Source organism: Hordeum vulgare, chromosome 3H, assembly GCF_904849725.1.
Source record: "Hordeum vulgare subsp. vulgare chromosome 3H, MorexV3_pseudomolecules_assembly, whole genome shotgun sequence".
NCBI classification, from domain to species: Eukaryota; Viridiplantae; Streptophyta; class Magnoliopsida; order Poales; family Poaceae; genus Hordeum; species Hordeum vulgare.
The window spans coordinates 219,297,408-219,322,507 of NC_058520.1; positions in this window are offsets into that span (position 1 = coordinate 219,297,408).

Sequence of the window (25,100 nt, forward strand, 5' to 3'; positions counted from 1 at the left end):
ATATAGTTGGTAAAAGGTGGAAGGCTTGACATTTTTCTCGGTGTTTTGTTCCACCTTTGTCGCCTTAGTTTCCGTTTATTGGTGTGATGTTCCATATTGAGCGCTCCTAACATGCTTGGGGTTGTTATCGGAACACCCTTGACTATTTGTTTTGGGATAAAACTCTTCCCGCAAGGCCCAACATTGGTACTACATTTGTTAATAACTGATAAACTTGCATAGAGAGTAGCTATCCATGGATAATTAATCAAGAAAGCGGACCAGTGCTCCTCATGAGTGTTGGTCCAAACTAGGCGATGTCCGGTGCCTGTTGGTCACCCGAGGTCTCACCCAACCCGACATCTAGCCCATATTGTAGTGCCCCAAGAAAGAGATACACGTGGCTCCTACCTGGATCTAGAATGCCGGACGGTCTTGCTGGATTTGTTTTACCTTTAACAAATGTCTTGTGCACCAGGATTCTAAGGATACTTTGGGATATCTCGAGGTTGAGGTTTTCCACTCGAGCTTGTGGTTAGTTTCTGATGGATGAGTTCGAACACATTTGCAGGGTTAAATCTTTCGAAAAGCCATGCCCGCGGTTGTGTGGCAACTTGGAAATTTCTTAACACCCGGTTATAACAAACTTGAAGTAAACTCAAATAAAATACACCAACCGTGTCCGTGATTGTGATCATCTGTTTTCAAGGGAGCTCAGGAAGAGAACATGGTGGGGTTATGTTTGACTTGTAAGTAGGTGTTCCGATCACTTCTTTATCATAACTAGGTACCCTTTTTTTATGCGTAAAATTCTTATCTTATTCTTGTGCTCGTAAGTTAGCCACTTAAACATACTTAGTGCTTGTTACAACCTCACCACTTAACCATACAATACCTATAAGCTTAGTTAGACTCGGTACCTTGGTGATGAGATTGCTGAGTCCCTGTGGCACATAGATTACTACAACAAAATAGGTATAGGTACAGATGAGATTGAGCCAGATGATACTACCAGACTCTAGTGGGAGTATGATGAGGAACGTGGCCGCATGTACGTGATGTATCAAGACGAGTAGGAGGGATACCTTGGTCGGTAGCCTGGATTAGCAGGATAGATGTCATCTTATTTCATTTGATTTTGTCTGTAGTCGGACCCTGTTCTTTCGGATGATGCTTGTATTTGAATGTTGATGTTTTAGCTTGTGGCAAGTGTAAGACAACTCCATGGACTCATCTCTTCTTTACATGTACTTGTGACGATATCTATTTTGGCGAAAGGACAAGATGTGCTTCTATCCATATCGAGGTATTAAGGCGTGATGAGGATACTACCGCATATTGGGCTTTACATGATGTCTGGTCGATCTGGTTGGTTTTTGAAGGGTAGGAAAATTCTTGATTCTAGCAGGTGGCTGGGAATGGTTTATGTGATTTTTGGGATTGGCTACCTGCTTTATTTAGGCTGATGTTTTCCATGATGTGTGGCATTTTGTCTGGTGATATGGTGGTTCTTTATTTGGCCTGCTTTGGATCGATGTTCGGGCGTAATGTGCTTCTTCTTTGCCATAATGTATATCAATCCCCAAAATGTAATTCCAGTAACCCATGTGATTTCTATTGTTGCAGCTTCTCCTTCATCTATCCAATTACACAGACCGATAAAGATATGTGTGATGTACTTCAATTAATTCATATCAATGAAAATGCTAATTTTCAGATTTTCTGGTAATTGTAGGTTAATGAAATCAGATTGATTATGTCTCACCTAACTTAGATGATGCTAATATGGTTGCCTTTATTGGTATTTCAACAACCTACTATATGGTGTCACATACGATGAATCAAGGGACATGGTGTCCCAAGGAAGCTTTGATAGTCTAAGAGCGGAGGATCAACTTCCTGAAGATATGGAAGCTAGAAAAGTATTTCAAGGAACGATTGAAGGTTTGATAAAATTTCGTCACAATTACAATTTCCGAAAGCACTTGCCAGATTCTCCCCAGCAATGATCCACAAAAAAACTCTATTCAATAGAGGAAATATATAGCAATAGACAAAATTATATTAGGAATTGAAGATCATACTATCTTCCAAATTATGAGCAGTTGTGAAACAGAAACGTATCTCTCAAAATCATCTATGAAGGTCATCCAGTAATAATGATGATCGAACGAAATTACGGGTTTTGAGGATATCTTATTTCTTGTTTGGTGATGCTATTTTGTTAACTATCGTTAAAGATTTAGACTAAATGTAGGTTATTGCAGCAAGCTACAGCGACCATCTGATGTTGTCCATTATTACTCCATATATTTCCCGTTGAAGATTCTAAATACAAATCATGTAGACATTTGACCATATTTATTAATAATTAACCGTTGAACATTTTGCAAGTGTGAGTTACCATGAAAGAATAATTCTGAAGTATGGATTCCTTGGTGGTCAGAATCCATATTTTTGTTTATTCTAACTTGATATCCAATTTGCAATTTACGATGTCATGCGGATTAAATGAGGACAAACCATGGAGATTATAGTCCACCATGAAGAGTTCTACACACAAGAAAAATTGTGGATGACTCGAAGGGATAACACAAAACTTGTGGTGTGAGGACAACAATGTTGGGTTCGTCGCATGGGAGACCAAAAAAATTCTATGCTGACAAAGATTAATCTATGGAGTCTAACATCTACGAGAGGGGGAGTTCATCTACATACCCTTGTAGATCGCTAAGAGGAAGCGCATATAATGCGGTTGATGTAGTCGTACGTCTTCACCGTCGAATCGCAATCCGTCCCAATCTAGCGCCAAACGGACGACACCTCCACGTTCAGCACGTATCCTCCTTCTTGATCCAAGAAGAGAGGAAATAGAAATAGATTGTATCTCAACCAGCACGATGACATGGTGGGGATGATGTTGCAGCAGTGCCAGCAAGGCTTCGCCAAGCTCTGTCGAAATCAATCTAAGGAGAAAACCAAGTTATGAGAGAGGTAGGGCTGCCACCGGGCATGGCAATTGGTGTGTTCAGCCCCTCCCTCGCCCCCACTATATATAGGAGGCACGGGGGAGGGTTGGGTCGCAATTGTAGCCCCTCCTCCAAGGAGGGGGCATGGCCCTAGGGATGTTTCCTCCCTCCCCAAGGCACCTAGGAGGTGCCTTCCCCATTAGGGACTCTTCCCTCCCAACCGCATGGGCCTTTCGGGCTGGCCCAACATGGCTTCGACGCCCCTTATAGTCCATGCACGTCCTAGGGGTTGGAGAGACCCATCCGGACTCCCCCGGAACCCTCTAAAACCTTCCGGAAGCTTCCAAAAGCTTCCCGATACAATAACGATAAAACCCGAAACTTTTCCGGTAGCCAAAATATGACTTCCCATATATAAATCTTTACCTCGGGACCATTTAGGAGCTCCTTATGACATCCGGGATCTCATCCAGGTTAACATTTGGTCACCAACGTACATATCCCAATACTACTCTAGTGTCGCCGAACGTTAAGTGTGCAGACCGTGCGAGTTCAAGAACTATGCAGACATGACCGAGACACCTCTATGGTCAATAACCAATAGCGAGACCTGGATGCTAATCTTGGTTTCTACATATTCTATGAAGATCTTTATCAGTCGAACCACGATGTCAAGGATTCAATCAATCCCATATGGTGTTCCCTTTGTCCATCGCTATGTTACTTGCCCGAGATTAGATTTTGGTATGTACATACCTAGTTCAATCTCGTTATCGACAAGTTGTAAGTGCATCTAGTGCCCCTTAGTGATTTTGGTGGTTTGAAGACTTATAGGTTAAGTATCTAATGTGTTTGTGAGTGTACACAAGATCTATCAGTCATTGAGGAGTTTGAGATATTTGAAGAATATCGACCCCTAAAAATGTATGTCTTCAGTTGAAGAAATTGGTCTGAAGCTGAAGAAATGAATCGCAAGGAATCTGCGATGAAATTGATATTCCTCATGAAGATACTGATATTGAGAAGTCCGGTGTGTCCTGAAGAAAATCACTCTGAAGAATTTGAAGCATGAGGATTTACACTTTCTGTTTTATTTTCTTCGCATTTGAGTAATAGGAACACCGTACTGTTAAAGGGGGTCGAAGTTACACTATGGAATGAATTTCCTCATGATGCTCAACCCAAGACTAATCCTACCAAAAGCCTCAAGTGAGGAATACGAGTGACATGAGGACTCTCACAGTTGAGGGTTCCGACCATTTCGATAGCCACGCCAAGTCATTGGTCTTATCCACTCCAACGGTCATATTATTTAAGGGCATTAGTGTCAAATCATGTCGGGATGCTCCCAGGCTATAAATAGCCACCCCCACAACCACTAGATGGTTGGCTGCTCCGTTAGAAACTGACACTTGTCATAAGAGCAACCCAATTCCTCAGAGCCTTCGAGAGTAATTCATCGGTGAGGAAATACCCCATACACCGAAACCACAAACCAAACCTAGTGATTGAGCATCACTGAAGAAGTTGTTCCTGTGTGGGCCTGAAGCCTTTTACCTTTGAGGACTGTGCATCCTCCAGACAGTTAGGCGTCGTGGTCTAGAGCTTTCCAGCAGTCAATTGTGGATCATCGGGTGACCAAGTTTGTGAGGGTTTGGAAGTCTGCCCTGAAGACTTACCACGAGTGTTGGGCGAGGACTGTGTGTCCTTAGCTCAAGGAGAATACGGTAGGGACTGTGTGTCCCGGGACTGTGTGTCCTTTGGTTTCAATACCAAGCCGCTCCAAACCAGATGTATGACTGTCACAGCAGTTGGAACTGGGTCATCAACGACTGTCTTCACTGACAAACGGGTTCTAATTCCTCAACTCCTTACTTTCCTCGTATTATGTGTTGATGACTTTCACTGCGACTATTTGAAGAATTTGCTGAAGACTTTCTCTGAATTTCCTCAACCCCAAATTCTTCACGTCAGTTAATCCTCATCTGTATTCTGCGTGCCTGCTCACAATGCAATCTGTTTTTACATTCTTCACTCTGAAAATCTTCTATTGTGAAACTTTGCACTTTTGATCCTTTACTGTTTCCGCTATAAGTTAGTCATCAGTGAGGAATTTCATCAAAAGGAATTTCCTCAGTGATGAAATTCTAAAAATCTCCTATTCACCCCCCCTCTAGTCGATATAACGCACTTTCAATTGGTATCAGAGTGAGGTACTCCCTTGTTCTGTGATTGTGGTTTAACCACCTGGAGTTTTAGTTATGTCGACTACAGGCATGTTTAAGGTGACTACAGCATGTCCTACCTACGAAGGAAAGAACTTTCCCTTCTGGAAGAACAAAATGAAAATTCATCTACAAGCTATTGATAATGATCTCTGGTATATTATGGAACATGGCGTCCCCATCATCTCTGCCAGTGTCTCTGCTGCTGATGTGAAGAAATTCAAGCAACTCGATTCTCAAGCGAAGAACATCATCTGTGGCCATCTGAGCCCAGGCCAGTTTGGAAGAGTAAGTGCTTTAGGCTCTGCAACACTGATCTGGGAGAGACTGTGCAAGGTAAATGAAGGAGTATCAACCCAGCTTGACTCTCGTGTTGATATTCTTCGCAATCTCTTCAATCGCTTCAAGAGACATGACAATGAAATCTGCCAAGACACCTTTGATCGCCTCACTAACATATCAAATGAACTGCAAGCTCTGGGAGCTCGAGACATCACTGATCACGAAGTGTGAAGAAACTGCTGAGATCTTTGGATTCTTCATTTGATACTTTAGTTCTGATGATTCAAGAAAGACCAGACTACAAGATGCTTGATCCAGTTGATATACTTGAAAGGCTAAATACTCATGAATTCCAGCTAGAAGAAAAGAGAGATCTATATGGACCAAGCTATTCCAGACCACGTGCACTGAAGGCTAGAGCAATTTCCTCATCTGAAGACGAAGACACAGATGACAGCATTTGTGACCCTGAAGAATTTGGACAGGAGCTTGCAATACTCGTGAGGAAATTCCAGAGATTTACACGACGTGGCTAGTTCGTTAAATCTTCAAGAAGAGACATGAGGAAATCAAAATCTTCATCTGAGGACTACAAGAAACGAACCTGTCACAAGTGCAAGAAATCAGGTCATTACATTGCTGATTGTCCCCGTTGGGGAAAGGAATCAAAGAAGAAGAAATACAAGGATGATAGTTCTGATGACTCGAAGAAGAAGAAGAAATCTTCAAAATCCTCATCTTCAAAGCCCTCATCGCACAAGAAGACTAGTTTCAGAAAGGCTAAGGCACTTATTGGCAAGGAAATGGACTCCGAGGCAGAATCATAGGAATGTGATGAAGAAGAGGGTTCTGATGAAGACTCAGAATCCGGACAGGCTAGGCTTGCACTGGCAACCACTTTCGTCAGCAAGTCAATCTTCAATCTTGAAGAAAATGATTGCACCATCCATACCGATGACTATGCTGATGACTTCGCTCCAACCTATTGCTTCATGGCAAAAGGTTCAAAGGTACCAAATAATGCCTCCTCCTCTGATTCAAGTGACTGTGAACCTGATGATTATAAGAAACCAAGTTACAGTAAACTTTCTATCATTGCCACTAAACAACAAACTGCTCTGGAAAAGCTTCAGAAACTGCTAGATAAAAGTGATGATCTGTTGAATCATGAAATGAACCTTACCCAAATCCTCACTGAAGACGTGAAAACTCTTCAGTCTAGATTTTATAATCTTCAGGATCGTTATGATACACTCCTCACGGATCATGAGAAGCTTTCCTATGAATTTCTTCAAAGGAACCTTGATCTTGAGAAGCTGAGGATGTCTCATGATGATCTTCGTATGGAAAATGATTCATTACTAGCTCGACAGATCAGCGCTGGTCAAGTTGAATTCATTCCTCCATGTCTTAAATGCATTGAACGTGAAACAGCTAATTCCTCACGAGAATCATCAAATGCTACTAATGCTACAAATCCTTCAACTGCACCTGTTGTGTCTATTTCCTCACTTGAGGAAAACACAAATGTTACTGATGAAAATGCAGGGTTGAAGGAATTGTACGTGACAGGCATATACAAAAGCCTCAAATGACATCAAACCCTTTGTGATGTGCTCAAAAAGCAGATCTTGAACAGGAACCCGAGGAAAGAAGGAATTGCCTTTGAGAGGAAATTAAATGTTGATGGATCTTATATGAAACCTGAGAAGTATCCCAAAACCTCATGGGTTGCTGCTACTGGGCCTCCTTTTGATCCATCTAATATAACTGGCTTTTCATGTGAATTATCCTATTACTCAGATGAGTCATTTGACTCCAACTATAAACTGTTCAAAAATCAATCTAGTGAAGTATTTGCTCGATATGTTGGAACTAACTGCAGGAATGGCCCTCCCCTGAGGAAAATCTGGGTTCCAAAAAGATGTCTTGAAAATCTTCAGGTGAATGTCCTCATGACACCACCACTGAAGAATCTGAACCCCAGATCAAATTCCTCAGGAGGACGAAAGTCTTCAAGAGGATCAAAATCCTCAACTGGTCAAAACTATGCTCGTACCCGTGCTAATGCGTCTAACATGCAGGGAAACTACAAGGAATATGAATATGAGTGTTACTCCTCAAATCATTATGTTCATAAATCCTCAAATCAGTTCTCTAAATATTCATATGAGTACTTTAACCCTCCTACTGTTAAGAGAAGTGCATTGTCTTGAATGCCACCATTCTCATATGGTGGTCGCAGGATGATGAATGCTTTGCCACCCCTTCAGATGTGGGTGGTGAGGAAATCGAACTAATCACTTCTGCAGGTCAGGTCTCGAGATGAAAATCATCATCTGAAGAATTTGCTGGAGACCTGAGGAAATGCTTGTTAGGACGCAAGCTAATGATTGATGAAATAGGAATATTTCACACGTCCTTATATTTCTGTTATGATGAAATTCTGATCTGATAAAATTGATATCATATTCTTCAAATCTGAAGCATATGAGATGGTAAGCTGTACTAATTCATCTGCAGGATGACAAACCCAAGAATACTGAGTGGGTTCTTGATAGTGGCTGCACACATCACATGACTGGTGATAAAAGCTTACTGATGAATATGCCACTAACTCCATCCCCTCTGAAGCAAATCACATATGCTGACAAAGGTAAAAGCAAGGTATTGGGACTTGGCAAAGTGGCTATTTCCAAGGATAGGCATATGGACAAAGTGATGCTTGTTGAATCCCTTGGTTTTAACCTCATGTCAGTCTCGATGCTTTGTGATCTTGATATGATTGTTATCTTTGGTAGATATAGATGTGTAGTCATCATGGAATCTGACAGATCCAAAGTCTTCGAAGGTGTAAGAAGAGGGGATTTGTACATTGTTGATTTCTCTACAGGTCCTCAACCAGCCACTTGCTTACTAGCTAAAACCTCAGAAGGATGGTTGTGGCACCGAAGACTAGGTCATGCAGGCATGAGGAATTTGCACACGCTCGCGAAGAAGAAGCATGTCATCGGCATCGAATCAGTCAACTTCCTCAAGGATCATCTTTGCGGTGCTTGTGAATCTGGGAAAATGACCAGATCCAAGCATCCCTCGAAGACTATCATGACCACTACACGTCCATTTGAATTGCTTCATATGGATCTATTTGGACCTACTCACTATGCCACACTAACCAATGCAGCATCTTTATATGGCTTCGTCATAGTTGATGATTATTCCAGATATACTTGGGTGCATATCATAGTGTATAAAACTGAAGTGCAGGAAATCTTCAAACGATTTTCTTCAAGGGCCTCGACGAACTTTGGCATCAAGATCAAACATATCAGGAGTGATAATGGAACCGAGTTCAAAAACACTGGTCTTGATGAACTTGGTATTACTCACGAATTATCTGCTCCTTATACTCCTCAGCAGAATGGTGTCGTCGAAAGGAAGAACAGGACTCTGGTTGAAATGGCAAGAACTATGCTTGAAGAATATCAGACTCCTCGTCGCTTTTGGCCTGAAGCAATCAACACTGCATGCCATATCATCAACAGGGTATATCTTCACAAATTCCTTAAGAAAACCTCATATGAACTCCTGACTGACAAGAAACCCAATGTAAGTTATTTCAAAGCCTTCGGTGCAAAATGTTGGATTAGAGATCCTCACCATAGCTCAATATTTGCACCTAAGGCTCATGAAGGTTTTATGCTCGGTTATGGAAAGGACTCGCACACTTACAGAGTCTTCAACAACTATCACAACAAAGTTGTTGAGACTGTAGATGTACGGTCCGATGAAACTAATGGCTCGCAAAGAGAGCAATTGCCTTCTGATCCAGATAAACTGTCTCCTGAGGAAGCAATAAAGCTCAAACCTACTGAAGACATTGTCCCCACTGAGGAAATTGGTGAAGAAATGATTCCCATCACTCATGAAAATCAAGAAGATGCTCCTGAGGAAATTGCACCAGTACCACTTCCTCAGCCTAGACAAAGTCCTCAACCAGCTCATCCAAGGATTGCATACGAAGTAGAACTTGAAAAAATCCTCAACGACATCAACGCGCCAGGTCCTCTACCTCGCTCAAAAGCTTCACACTTAGTTAACTTTTCTAGGCATTTTTCCTTTGTATCCATCACAGAACCCTCAAAAGTTGCTGAGGCTTTTTTGGAACCGGAGTGAATCCAAGCTATGCAAGACGAACTTCTTCAATTCAAGCTGAATGACATATGGGAGCTCGTCAAATGACCAGATCCTCGCAAGCACAACATCATCGGCACCAAGTGGATTTTCCAAAACAAGCAAGATGAGGACGGTCAAGTGGTGAGGAACAAGGCACGACTTGTAGCCCAGGGCTACACCCAGGTTGAAGGAATAGATTTCGATGAAACTTTTGCACCTATTGCTAGACTTGAAGCTATTAGAATACTACTTGCTTATGCTAATCATCATAACATCATCTTATATCAAATGGATGTGAAAAGTGCATTCCTCAATGGTAAGCTTGAGGAAGAACTATATGTTGCTCAGCCCCCGGGTTTGGAGGATCCAAAGAATCCAGACAAAGTCTTTAGACTCAAAAAGGCTCTTTATGGTCTCAAGCAAGCCCCTTGGGCATGGTATGATACATTGAAGGAATTCCTCATGAAGAAAGGCTTCAAACCTGGTTCACTCGATCCAACTCGTTTCACTAAATCCAATGATAATGAGCTATTTGTGTGCCAAATATATTTCGATGATATCATATTTGGCTGTACTGACAAACGATACAGTGATGAATTTGCTTACATGATGAGTGAAGAATATCAGATGTCCATGATGGGGGAGCTGAAATTCTTCTTAGGTCTTAAAATTCATCAACAAAGCAATGGAATCTTCATATCACAGGAGAAATACCTCAAGGATGTTCTGAGGAAATTCGACATGCATGAATGCAAAGGTGCCAAGACTCCAATGCCTACCAACGGCCACCTCGGCACTGATGAAAATGGTAAAGATTTCGATCACCAGGTATATCGTTCTATGATTGGCTATTTATTGTATCTATGTGCATCTAGGCCAGATATAATGCTTAGTGTTTGCATGTGTGCACGTTTTCAAGCAAAACCGAAGGAATCACACCATAAGGCTGTGAAACATATTCTTCGATACTTAGCTCACACACCAACACTAGGATTCCCAAGGGCTCAAATCTTCATCTGGTAGGGTATTCTCGATTCTGACTATGCTGGTGACCATGTGGATCGCAAGTCAACCTCTGGCACATGCCATTTCCTCGGAGGATCACTAGTTTGCTGGTCCTCAAAGAAGCAGAACTGTGTATCACTCTCCACTGCCGAAGCTGAGTACATTGCTGTTGGATCTTGCTGTGCTCAATTACTATGGATGAAGCAAACCCTCAAGGACTACGGCATCAACATGAAGAACATGCCTCTCTACTTTGACAATGAGAGTGCTATTAAGATTGCATATAACCCAGTACAACCCTCGAAGACCAAGAACATCCAGATTCGTCATCATTTTCTTCGGGACCATGTCCTCAAGGGCAATATCCTCATCGACCATGTGAAGACCGATGATCAACTGGCAGATATCTTCACTAAGCCCTTGGATGAGAAAAGGTTTTGCAAGTTGCGGTGTGAGCTAAATATCTTAGAATCTTCAAATGTTTTGTAAAAACATGCACACATCCTAACACTTATGCAAAATTGATGACTTAGATGTGCAACACATGATGAATCGATTTTCTTCAACTGATGAAGAATGTCACTCTGAATGTGAAGAAATCAACGAAGAAATTGATTCTCAGGGCCCTACGACAATTGCACGCGGCGTCTGTAATCAACATTCCTATATGGTGGGTCACGCCACCGCCCCATGTGAAATTCCTCAAGTTGACTTTCTTCAAATGTTCTATTTCCTCAAAATGTGTTTTTCTTCAAAACAGTTGTTCTTCATTATGAGGATTTATCACAAAATCTTCAAAAACATTTGATGACTTTCATTTGACTAGATAGACTATGATTTCAAGTCCTCAACAGCATTCACCTATTGCTATTTCTTCAAGTTGATATTTCTGCTAAGTGAATGTGATCGGACCCTACTTTCCCTCTATGCTATACTCCTCCAGTCTATTCAATTCTTCATATGCGTTCTACTTGAAACTTTGTTCAAAATCCTCACTGCGTCCTTGTCAGCTGATGATTTTGTAATGAAAATCCTCAAATCTTCAAAAATTGTTTCTTTAATACACAGTAACTGAACCCCACTTCCCACGATCGGATAACCACGATCTCCACTATCTCCACCGCAGTGTTCGGGAGCTACACGTGTGCTGCCGAGACGTAGAGGCAGGGGCTGTTTGGTCCGAAGTTTTCGCGCCAACAGTAACTTTTGGCTATAAATATGTCCTTATCCCCCTCGACATACCCTTCTTCGCTCCATCACTCTTCTGCCACAGCAAACACCAAAGAACCCTAGCGCCATCGCTGGTAGTCTCGTCGTCGGTGAGGAAGAGCTTCACTGCCTCGACTTCTCCGTCGCCGGAACCACGCCGGAGTCGGACCATCTTCGTCCGCCGCCGCCGCAGACGTCCTCTGTCGCCGGGTTAGGGTGCATTGGATACGCGACCGAAGAGCTTCTCCACACACACCTTTCTGTGTTCTTCGTGCGCACCTTCCAGGGTAAATAAATCCCATTTTTAACGCAAGTTAGATCTAAAATTTTACATCTTCCATGTGAAATCTGTTTTTCCTCAAGAATCGATAAGCACTTGATTCCTCAAACACTGCCTATCACCACATCATTGATGAACCATGCTAAGCATCTAAGATTTTCACGAGATTCCTCAATTGTGCGAATTTTTGGATCTGTACAACTCTCGAACCCAAGAGCAGTATGCTTAGGCAAATTCCTCAACCACTGGTTATATTCCTCAACTGTCAAACTTTTTCATTTTCTTCAAATTTGAGAACGCATATGACCTCTCCAAATTCCTCGCAACTATACTCTGTTCATAGGTACACACATGTCAGCTGATGAATCTCTCGGTTCTCATCATATTAACTCATTTGCAGCATTTCTGGAAGAAAATCTTCAAGTCTCATCAGAATCCTCAAGAGTTCAATCTCATCAGCAAAATCCTCAACTGAAGAAAATGGAGGATGACAGAAAACAGAAGGGAGGAAAGAAACTTGAGCAAAACACAGCTGCGGATATCCCTGAGGATATTTACTTGGACTATTGCACGCCTGATGAAAATGAGACAATGGGCAAGAGAAAGATACGGCTGCAGAAGATAGAACGCCGATGGGCGAAGGAATGGAAGGAATACAGGTTTGTGACTCCCAAGTATGCGAAGAAATTCGCTCTGAAGCCCCCTGGCAAACGGGCCCCACTTGAGGATCATCAAGTAGCACATCCCTCAAGCCGCATGACCATTGATGACTATCCAGATGAGAAGGAAAAGCATCTGGCTAAGCTCAAGAAGCAGGCAGAAGTTGCAGTGAGGAAATTCAATGAATCCTCAGCTGCTGCCACCTCCTCTGCCGCTGAGACTTCTGGTTCAGAAATTCCTCAAATGCAGTCTGTACCGTCAAAGCCAAGGGCTCCAAAGCCTCAAGAGAAGTCTGCTCAGGCTTCGGCCACAAAACCTTCAGCACCAAAACCATCAGCGCCAAAACCCTCTGTGCCAATCTCCTCAGCTCCAAAATCCTCAGCTCCACCTCCAAAGCCTCAAGAGAAACCAGTACAGAAGAAAGTCATGAAGCCTATGACCGCCAACTCCAACTCCTCACTCCCAGATGCAACCAGCTCGGAGACAAAGTCTTCAACACCTCCTGCGAAGACTCTGGTAACTGCTGAACGTGCAACTCTGCCAATCCCCAACAAAATCATCACCGTCCCGTCTGCATTAGAGGGAAGTGATGAATTTGATGATCAAACCCTGCAAGCAATCATCAGAAACAAGCAGGAAAAAGTAGCTCAAGCATCAGGCAGTGCCATTCCTCTGGCAATGGACTCCAAGGTCCTCCTTGACTACATCAACATCTGGTATGAGGACCCAAACACTCCACTTGATGATTTGAAGCTTCCCCCTGGCATCAGCCACATGGTGACCACTTTCATCAATGAAGCCAGGTGGAAAGAACAGCAGGCCAGGCAGGCCAAAGTTGCAAAGCTTAAAAAGGAGAAATTCCTCAAGCAGAATCTCCTCAAGTTGACTCCTGATGCACTGGTATCAACACAGGCAGAGCTGAAGAAATTCACTGACAAGTACTCCAAGCTGTCAGATCGAAAGAGTCTCAAAAGCAATTTCATCAAGCTGGCCACTAGTGCTGTTGATGATTACAATAAGAAGGCTGCACCCCCAGCACCAACTTCTCAGCCCCTGATTGAGGAGCCAGCAGATGAATCTCCTCATGATGAGGAAACTCCTCGAGCTGAGGAAGTACACCAAGAACGCCATGTGGATGAACCGGCTATTGAAGAAATCATCATGGAAACTCCTGCTGATGAATTTGCTGCAGCTGATGAGACTGCCCCTGACCCAGCTGCTTCGTCAAAGCAAGCTGATTACTCTGTTCCAGCTGGTTCCTCAATACCAGCGGAAGAATCTGTCAAGAGAACCCCTTAACCAAAAGCTTCGACGGTGAAGAAGATGACTCCGTCTGCATCAGACATGAAGAAAACCAGGGCTGCTGAGAAGGAAGCTAAAAAGAGAAAGATCTCCTCAGCAGAAGAAGAAACAGAGGCCAAGCGCCTCAAAGCACTTGAAGAAACTGCTCCTCTGGACCTTGTGCCCCTGAATGTCGCTCCTTCCTATGAAATGATCATCATTGATGATCCAGCAAAAAAGGCAGATGGGGAAATGAAGGATGCCGCCTCTGAGAAACACACTGACGAGGAAATTCATATAGACGACAGTCCTCAGCCTTTCATTCCTCAAAAAGACATTGTTCAAGCATCAGCTGCACCAGCTGATGAAACGGCATCTGCCACCAAGCCAGCTGAGGAAGAACAAACTGAAAATCCTCAAGCTGATGAAATTCAACGCTCTGAGCAGAATCCTCAAGATGAGGAATAGGCTGACCCAACTCCTCGAACTGAGCAAGAAGAAGCTATTCCTCAGCCTCATGCACAGCTAGAGCAAGCCCCTCAGCCTAACGCCCAGCCAGCACCATCTCCTCAGCCTCAAGTACCAGCTGCTGAAATTCCTCACCCTAAGGAAAATGCTGAAGAAAATGCACCGGACCAAGACAATGCATTCGTCGTGCTCAACCCAGAGACAGCCATTCTTGTCTCCCCTCCTATTCCTCTGCAAAATCTTAAGCCAGTTCAGCGTCAGCCATTCTCCAAGCATCCTAAGTTTCAAAAGGAAAATTTCTTTGAAGAACGCATGTACTGACAAGCCTCAAATGAGGCATCTAATGTTTTGGACTAGGACTCAGATGAATTACTATGCCTCTGTGCTGTGTGGACGAAACAAGATATTCCAGCACAGGCATATTCCTCATGTTGAACTTGAAGCAATACCGTGCCTGGAGCCAGTCCTCAGTGTACTCCATGATGCTGGTTTACTACCAATGTGCTCCGACATCTCTGACTGGAACAGCGAGCTAATTCTTCAGTTCTATGCCACTCTTCACATATCCGGCAACCCTGAAGACATTAACACTTGGGTGTTTGATTGGATGACACAAAACACTCACTACAAGGCTCCTACTACTGAACTCCTGCGTGAACTGCCTGTACCAATTCCCTCAAATGAGGCTGTGAAGCTTTATGGTGAGCGTGAGCTGCCCAATGGGATGATGGAAGTCCTCATGAAGCCTTTGGCTGAAGGAAAACCTCCGAGAACAACCTTCCTTGTCCACGAGCTCAAGTACACACCCAGATCTGTTTACAGAATCCTCTGCAGTGTGCTCGCTGAAAGGATCGATATGGTTGGCTAGAGGGGGGGGTGAATAGACAACGACCACTTTTTAATTAATCTTAACAAGTTAAGGTAAACACTATACGGGTTCACAAATAATATGACAAAGAGGTGACCCCTATAGATGCTACCAACAAGACCTATTAAGGCAAGTAAGATATAGTCACAAGTAAAAGCAAATACAAAGTAAAGGGTAGAGATAACCACAAGTGGAACCGATGGAGACGAGGATGTGTTACCGAAGTTCCTTCCCTTTGATAGGAAGTACGTCTCCGTTGGAGCGGTGTGGAGGCACAATGCTCCCCAAATAGCCACTAAGGCCACCGTATTCTCCTCACGCCCTCGCACGATGCAAGGTACCGTGATTCCACTATAGGTGCCCTTGAAGGCGGCGACCGAACCTTTACAAACAAGGTTGGGGCAACTCCACACAAAGCTTGGAGGCTCCCAACAAGACCACGAAGCTTCACCACAATGGAATATGGCTTCGAGGTGACCTCAACCGTCTAGGATGCTCAAACACCCAAGAGTAACAAGATCCGCAAGGGATAGGTGGGGGGATCAACTTTTCTCTTTGTGGAAGTGTGGATCTAGGCCTTCTCAACCAATCCCTAAAGAATCAACAAGTTTGATTGGCTAGGGAGAGAGATCGGGCACTTTTAAGCTTGTGGAGCAACAATGGAGCTTAGAGAGGTGAGAGATAGGGTTCCTCAGCTAGAAGAACCCTTTATATAGTGGGGGGGGGGAATCAGACCGTTTTCCCACTCTCTGCCCGAGATCCAGCGGTACTACCGCTGGGAAGGAGCGGTACTACCGCTGCCTCGCGGTACTACCGCTGGATGCAGCGGTACTACCGCTGGGGCTTCCAGCGGTACTACCGCTGGCCCCTTGGTAGTGCATAAGCACTACTACCGCCGGGAAAGTCTTCGCAAAAGGGTCCGTCCACGAACTACCGCTAGGTAGGTGGAACAATGCACCTGGAGCGGTACTACCGCAGACTAGGGGGCGGTACTACCGCTGGCTAGCGGTACTACCGCTGTCAAGTGGCGGTACTACCGCCAGACAGCGGTACTACCACTGACTGCAGCGGTACTACCGCTGGCAGTCCAGCGGTACTACCGCTGGCACCAGTGGTACTACCGCTGGGGACTATTTTGCAGAGATGCTCAAGACGAAATAGGCGAGGGCCGCTCCAAACAAAGAAGGGGAGAATTGTGAAGAGTGTGTGTGTAAAGATAGATTCCACCCAAACCTTTCCACTACGGATCCCCTCTTAATAGTACGGCTTTCCTATGACTCAAATAAAGAGAATCGTACAGAGCGCCGTGTTTCCGTTCCAGAAGAGAGGAGACGAGTTGTCTTGTGCCGTTGACGAGTGTTACCTGAAACCTTGACACACATGATTAGTCCTGTACGGTACTGTCATCAATCACCAAAATTACTTAGGCATAAACTATGCCTCAACAATCTCCCCCTTTTTGGTGGATTAATGACAATACCGGATTTGCACAGATAATAATATGAGAATAAAAAGATAGAGATATATGACATATGACTCACAGCATATGATGGAAATAAATCTAATCTCACATAAGAAAGATCATGTCTCACACAAGATAGCAAACGAATCAAACCAAGTTCAAAGCAAACCATACGAGATAAAGCAAAGCAATGCAAAGTTCGAAGTGAAAGCAAATCCTAGACTCTCTCCCCCTTTGGCACAAGACACCAAAAAGGGCACACCTAATGCCACAGGTAACTACTCCTCGTCTTCAGGATCACCAGACTCGTCTGTCCCCTCCTGGTCGGTCTGCTCCTCCTCTGCTGCCTCATCGCCAGACCACTGGTACCCCTGAGCCTGCATCCAAGTGGCCTCCGGAGTGATGTCGTCCTCGGAGCCGCTGGAGATGTCCACATCCAAGGTCCTGAGAACACGCTTATGCCTCTGGCGGCTCTGCTTCTGAGCCACATGTGTCTGGTACTGTCCCTTGGCCTGCATACAGAAAAGTGTCTTCATCTTGTCCTGCAGTTTGATAGCCCAAGATGGCATGGCAGACGAGCGGGGCTGAGAGGCAGGTCCTCTGCCAGCAGCGGTCTCTGTATCAGTGTCCATGTGCTGAGAAGATGAAGATGGGTTGGCCCACTTGTCCTTGACGCGCAGCTTGATTGGGTCATGCACAATGTAATCAGACTGTGCGTAGAGCACCTCATCCAGAAACGCCTGTTGCCACTTATGGCTGATGTATGCGAACAGGTAAGGCCCGTAGATAGGAACCTTACGGTTGATGATGCAGGTCCAGAGCTCTGTGAACATCACATCTGCAATATCCAGTGGAGCAGACTCCTGAGACATAGCTTCCTCACACAGTAACAGCATCTCAGCCAAGTAGCCATGGACCTCATCGAAGTTACCACTCCGAGGGAAGAGGGTGTTGCGAAAGATGCGATGCATGATGTCCAGGTGCTGGGGAAGCACCCCCTTCCTCAGATACAGTGACTGCAGTCTGTCCTTTGCGAGAGCCCTATCAGTGGGGGCTAGAGCATGAGGACGCAGCCCAAGAGGAGTGTCAGCACCCTGAAAGTCAATGTGAAGGAACTGCATGAACTCTGCCCAAGAACCGGTCATCTTCTTTGACCCAGTCATCCATATCATGGAGCGTTGTTCATCATGGGAGAAATGGACTGTGACATAAAACTGAGCAACTGTCGTGGGATCAAAATCCGTCTTGAAGGAGATGATGTTTTTGATGCCCAGCTTGTCAATCAAAGTGAGGGCATCACCAAAGTACTCCATGTTCCGCTGAACATGTGCCAGATCAATCCACTGGACAGAGACAAAGTTCTTCTTGAAGTTGGCAATAACATCTTGATAGATCCTGCAATGGTCCTTTACCCAGACATGGTCAACACCATCAATCTCCTCCCTCTCCTGGAGATAGTGGTTCTTGGTGCGAAATCGCAGAAAGTCCTTGGGGGACATTGTACGGACATTCACCCTCTTATGAGCGACCTTCTTGAAGGACTTCTTCTTGGGAGGCAGGCCAGACGTGGCAGACCCCTCGGGCGCCTCTGGGTTGCGAAACTATTTGGATTGCGTTTCCCGTGGGGGGTTCGAACGGCGAGCAGAGCCACCTGTGACACAGACCACAAAGCAAGAAAGAGGCGACAAGAAGAGTCAAGGCAATGAATCTTGAAAACGCGAAACAAGTAAACACGGATTGCTAAGCAAAAACAAGTAGAAAATACACGTGAATGCTCTGGCGGTAGTACCGCCACCCCTGGCGGTAGTACCGCTGGGTCCTGGCGGTAGTACCGCTGGGGGTCATAGCGGTAGTACCGCTACCCCTGGCGGTAGTACCGCTGGGGTTCAGCGGTAGTACCGCTACCTCCAGGCGGTAGTACCGCTGGAGGTTTGACTTTCGGATCTGCACATATAGAACTCGTTTTCGATGGCATGGACTGAATATGAATACTAAGACGTACACCCTAGCCCTACTGTCATGAGAAACACATAGTAACACGAGGTACAAACATGCCTAGGCAAGAGAGAGCACGTTTTAGATCTAATCCAAAAGTTCAAGTATTTGATCTAAGACGATGAAATCCTAAACCATGGCAGCAATCATAGCAACAAACCATTGGACCTATACTCCCCTCAAATATTTCGTTCATGCCATCCAATAACTAGCCATAGGATCAACAAGATGAATCCAATCACCAATGCTCCTAACCCTAGAACACGAAGAACAACCAAATAGAAGAAGGGAGGAGCTTTTGTTACCGGGATTCATGGCTTTGGAGGAGAAGGAAGAAGTGCAGCAGCCCTTCCACACCAACGGGGAGAAGGAGCTCCACGAAGTGAGATCCAATCGGGGGGTTTTCGGTCTAGGGGATGGAGGAGCCACGAGGAAGAAGAAACAGATGGGAAAATCGGGCTCCCCCTCCCTTTATATAGCCCAAGGGGTACGGACAGCGGTAGTACCGCTGGGGGGCAGCGGTAGTACCGCTGGGCTGGCGGTAGTACCGCTGGGGTGCAGCGGTAGTACCGCCGGGGTCCTGGCGGTAGTACCGCTCGCCCTGGCGGTAGTACCGCTCCCCCTTGAAACCCTAGAAATTTTCTAGCTGGCCGTGGTAGATTTTGAATCCTGGCGGTAGTACCGCTACCCCTGGCGGTAGTACCGCTGGGGTCCTGGCGATAGTACCGCTACCCTGGCGGTAGTACCGCTGCACATGTTTCAACACGGCTAGGAAAACGGGAAAGTTGGGCACATGACAAGTGAGTAAAAAGGGATGACTTCCAAGAAAATGTACTGACTTGTCATTGTATATCTTCTCCTTTATACGCAAGAGAGGATGGAGGGGCGGTGGCCGTGGCCACCTATGTTTGAGACAATGGTATGACACCGCGAAGAATTATCCTTGGGTTCATGACCAATGCTCGTCTTTGAAGCACAAGTACCATTTGACAATGGCTAAAGTGAAAGACTAGATTGATTTACGCATAATGGGGGGAGGGAGAGTTCATTGAGAGAACAACACTCCCCCTATGTCCATGCCTACATCTAGACCAAGATGAAATGTGAAGTGAGGTGCAATATGCCTAGTTTCAATCCACATTACTTGAATCAATGATATTTAGCTCATGCCTTAACTCCCGGAACCTTGCTTCATCTAGTGTCTTGGTGAAAATATCTGCAAGTTGCTCTTCAATGTGGATGAAGTGAACCTCAATATCACCTAGCTTGATATGTTCACGGATGAAGTGATGACGAATATCAATATGTTTGGTTTTGCTATGTTGCACTGGGTTGAGGGAAATCTTGATGGCGCTTTGATTGTCACATAGAAGAGGCACTTTGTCACAAGTGACACCATAATCCTTTAAAGTTTGCCTCATCCATAGCAATTGAGCACAACAACTTGGAGCCGCCACATACTCAGCCTCGGTGGATGATAAGGACACGCAGTTCTCCTTCTTTGAAGACCAGCTTACCAAAGAGCGACCAAGGAATTGGCATCCTCCAGACGTTGACTTCCTCTCCACACAATCTCCAGCCCAATCTGAGTCAGAGTAGCCAACTAGATTGAAGTTTGCTCCTTTGGGATACCAGAGGCCAAAGTTTGGGGTATGAGCCAAATATCTAAAGATTCGTTTGACAGCCATGTAATGGCTTTCTTTTGGTGCGGATTGAAACCGTGCACATATCCCTACACTCAACATAATATCCGGTCTAGATGCACAGAGGTAAAGGAGGGATCCAATCATGGAGCGGTATACCTTTTGATCCACAGCTTTACCATTGGGATCACTGTCTAGCTTGCATCTGGTTGGCATGGGAAACTTGACCGGTTTGACATCTTCGAGCTCGAACCGCTTGAGCATGTCTTGAGTGTATTTGGCTTGTTTGATGAATGTCCCTTCTAGACCTTGGTTAATATCGAACCCGAGGAAAAACTTCAACTCTCCCATCATGGACATCTCAAACTTCTCAGTCATTAGTGCAGCAAATTCTTCATTGAATGAAATGTTAGGAGAGCCAAAGATAATATCATCAACATATAGTTGGCATATGAACAAATCCCCTTTAACCCTCTTAGTAAAAAGAGTGGGATCAATCTTCCCAATTTCAAACCCACGATCTTCTAACAACTCAGTAAGGTACGCATACCACGCGCGTGGGGCTTGTTTAAGGCCATAGAGTGCCTTATTGAGTTTGTACACATGATTGGGGAGCTTGGGATGTTCGAATCCCGGGGGTTGTTTGACATATACTAACTCATTCAAGGGACCATTAAGAAATGCACTTTTCACATCCATTTGCTGTAATTTGAAGTTATGATGAGAAGCAAATGCAAGTAACATGCGGATAGATTCTAGACGAGCAACAGGAGCAAAGGTTTCACCGTAGTCGATACCCTCGACTTGGGAGTAGCCTTGAGCCACCAATCTTGCCTTGTTTCGAATCACAATTCCATTCGCATCTTGCTTGTTCTTAAATATCCATTTGGTCCCAATGACATTATGTTCCTTCGTTGGTCCAGGCACTAAATCCCATACTTGGTTGCGCTCGAAGTTGTTAAGTTCTTCGTGCATGGCCATAAGCCAATCCTCATCATCGAGCGCTTCCTGTACCTGTTGAGGTTCACAATACGAGACAAACGCGTGATGCTCACAATAATTCCAAAGCTGTTGACGAGTCGATACTCCCTTCTTAAACTGCCAAGAACATTCTTCATAAGGTGTGATTTGACTCTCAGCTTGTTTGCATTCTTGGCTGCTCGACGCTCCAAGAGTTCTTCATTAGATAACGGAGGTGCGTCGCCTTGTTTCGCTTGTTTGCTCTTGCGTCTTGAGCCGGTTGTTGGAGCTCCAGACGGGAATTGTGAGGCAGTCTCCTGATCATCTTGTCCTTCGACTTGAGCAAGTTCACTGGTTTGGTCTTGTATTAGTGGTTGCTCTTGATCTTGATCTCGTGTTGGTTCAAGGTCTTGGGGTAGTGCTTGAGTGGGCATATCACCATTGTTAGGCAATTGATCTTGACCGAGAGCTTGGTCAACTTGTTGAGAGTCTTCTCTTTGTTCATCAGAAGCGTGTGGGGCTTGTGGGGGTGATGGCTCCACTTGAGTAGAGCATTGTCCTTCTCCTTCGGCCACAAGGGGTTCCTCAATGGGGAGTATTTGACCAATCCCCATTCTTCTTATGGCTTCGGGAGGAATTTCATCACCTATATCACAAAGACCACTTTGCTCCACTTGGGAGCCATTATTTTCGTCAAACTCCACGTTACACGTCTCCTCAATTAGTCCGGTGGACTTGTTGAGGACACGGTAAGCATGAGAGTTTGTAGCATAACCAACAAAGATACCCTCATGTGCTCTAGAATCAAATTTAGCTAACCGAGCTCCCTTTTTAAGAATGAAACACTTACAACCGAATACCCGGAAGTACTTGAGATTGGGTTTGTTTCCAGTTAGAATCTCATACGGAGTCTTGTTCAAGCCTTTGCGGATGTAGAGCCGATTGGACGCATGACATGCTGTGTTGATGGCCTCTGCCCAGAAGTTGTATGGAGATTTGAATTCTGCCATCATTGTTCTTGCAGCGTCTATCAAGGTCCGGTTCTTCCTTTCTGCCACGCCGTTTTGCTGAGGGGTATATGGTGCAGAATATTGGTGCTTTATTCCCTCATCACCTAGAAACTCATCTAGGGTGTAGTTCTTGAACTCGGTGCCGTTGTCACTCCTAATCATCAAGATCTTTGCTTCATGTTGACGTTGCGCTTCATTGGCAAAGTTGATGACCGTTTGTTGAGTTTCACTCTTCCTTTTGAAGAAATATACCTTGAGTAATCGTCAACAATGACTAAGCAATACTTTCTGCCTCCAAGACTATCAAATGTTGGAGGACCAAACAGATCCATTTGAAGAAGTTCCAATGGCCTCTTAGTGTAGATAAGAGTTATTGGACGATGAGCAGTTTCATGAATCTTTCCTTCAATGCAAGCACTGCAAACACAATCTTTAGCAAAGCTCACATTTGTTAGTCCACGAACATGGTCCCCTGTCAGAAGACTTTGCAAAGATCTCATATTGACATGAGCTAAACGGCGATGCCAAAGCCAGCCCACGTCAACTTTAGCCATTAAACATGTCGCAGTCTTAGTGGGTCGCTTTGAAAAGTTTACCACATAGAGACCATTTTCGACATGTCCAACATAGGCTACTTTAAGAGTCTTGCTCCTTAGGAGGACCACAGTGTCAATATTAAAGAATGTGGAAAAACCCATGATTGCAAGTTGACGAACGGAAAGTAAATTGTAGGCAAGAGACTCAACAAGCATGACCTTCTCAATAGACAAATCTTGAGAGACGACCACCTTACCAAATCCCAATACCTTTGACGAGGATGCATCGGCGAATTGGACATGGGTGGGCATAGATGGAGAAGGATGCACATCCACCACTAAGTCCTTGCTTCCGGTCATATGATTTTTTGCTCCACTATCGAGCAACCATGACACCCCACCGGAAGCAAACTCCTGCAATAGATCAAGGCTTGGTTTTAGGTACCCATTTTTTAATGGGTCCTTTCATGTTAGAGACAAGGGTCTTTGGAACCCAGATAGCCCATTCAATATCTTCATCGTAGGAACCAATAAATCTGGCATAAACATGCCCATCACTAGCACAACATAACACATAAGAGGAATTGAGTTTGCCGGCTGTGTTAGTACGAGCGGCTTTGCCCTTCTTGAGGTTCCCATAGTCCACCTTGTTCCTGTTCACCTTCTGAGTCCCCTCACCCTCCTTGACAAAAATGTCCATGAGGGTGAGAGATCGTTTGTTCTTGTTCTTCCTTTTACCTTTTGACTTGGAGGTAAGTCCAAGTCCTTCCTTTCCTACAACACCCTTTTGAGTGCTCAAGAGATCGTTCAGACTCTTCTCACCTTGTCTGCATGACACAAGGCCCTTCTCAAGTTTCTCCTTTAACTTGGCATTTTCCTCCACAAGATGAACATGCTCACAACAGGGGTTAGTTGCACAAGTATTATCAATTAACACAAAGGGAGGACAAATAGAGATCTCCTTGGTAAGCTTTGCTTGGAGTTGATCATGGGACTCTTTCAGAGCGAAATGAGCACCTTTCAAGGCTTTGTGGGCCTTGTCAAGTATGTCAAACTCTTCTTTGAGTCTGTCACGGCCAACCTCAAGAGCATACTTTTCAGATTTAAGCATGCGAGTAAGAACAACATCATGATCTAGTTTCTTTTGCATTTTAGTGCAGTCATCGTTATATGACTCCTAAAGAGCCAAACGAAGAGTGCGCTCTTCTTCTAGAGTACTAGATAATTTGGCAATTTCATCGGCATGGTCACGGCTATGTCCATGAAGCTCGGAGATGATCTCCTCATGAGACTCAATGAGGTCAGTGGCCTCACCCAGTTGTTCCAAGAGGGCAACAAAATGCTTCTTGGTTTCTCCCTTAATAGTGCATAGAAACTTATCAAGATCATGCTCATTAAGTTCTCCAACATCACTATCTTCTACACAATTTAACAATGAAGGAGCAGAAGCAATGTTGGTCTTAATGATAGGAGTTACCTGATTGGTACCTTTTGCCATGAGGCACTTGGTGATGTGGTTCTCGTTGGGGGCGTTGAAGAGAGACACCTTCTGGGAAGGGGTAGTGGCTATAGCAACAGTTGCCGTTGCCACTGTATCATCATCATCATCATCATCAGAAGGATACTCCTCCAGGGCCACCATTCCTTTTGGGTGAGGTTTCTTCACAAAGTTGTTCTTGATTGGAAATGATTTGGTTTTGTCTTTGCGAATGAGCTTGCCTCCGTTGTCTTCTCTCTTCTCATAGGGGCATTCTGCCACGAAGTGACTCACGTTGCCACAGTTATAACATGTCCTTACTCGTTGTTTGGGTTTGAATCCACTTGAGTTGTTCTTGTTGAAGGTTGGTCTTGAGTTCCTTTTATTTCCCCAGAATTGCCTTGATGCAAGAGCCATGTGCTCATGATAGGCATACTTTGTGTCTTCCGGGCAGCTCTCCTCTTCCTCATCTTCTTCTTCTTCTTCAAGCATTGCTCTTGCTTTCAACGCAAGTTTGGGTGAAGTGATTTTTGATCGGACACGAGCAAGTGCATTGTCGGCTGTTTCGTTCATGATTGACATTGCAATGAAGTCATCCAACACTTCACTGGAAGA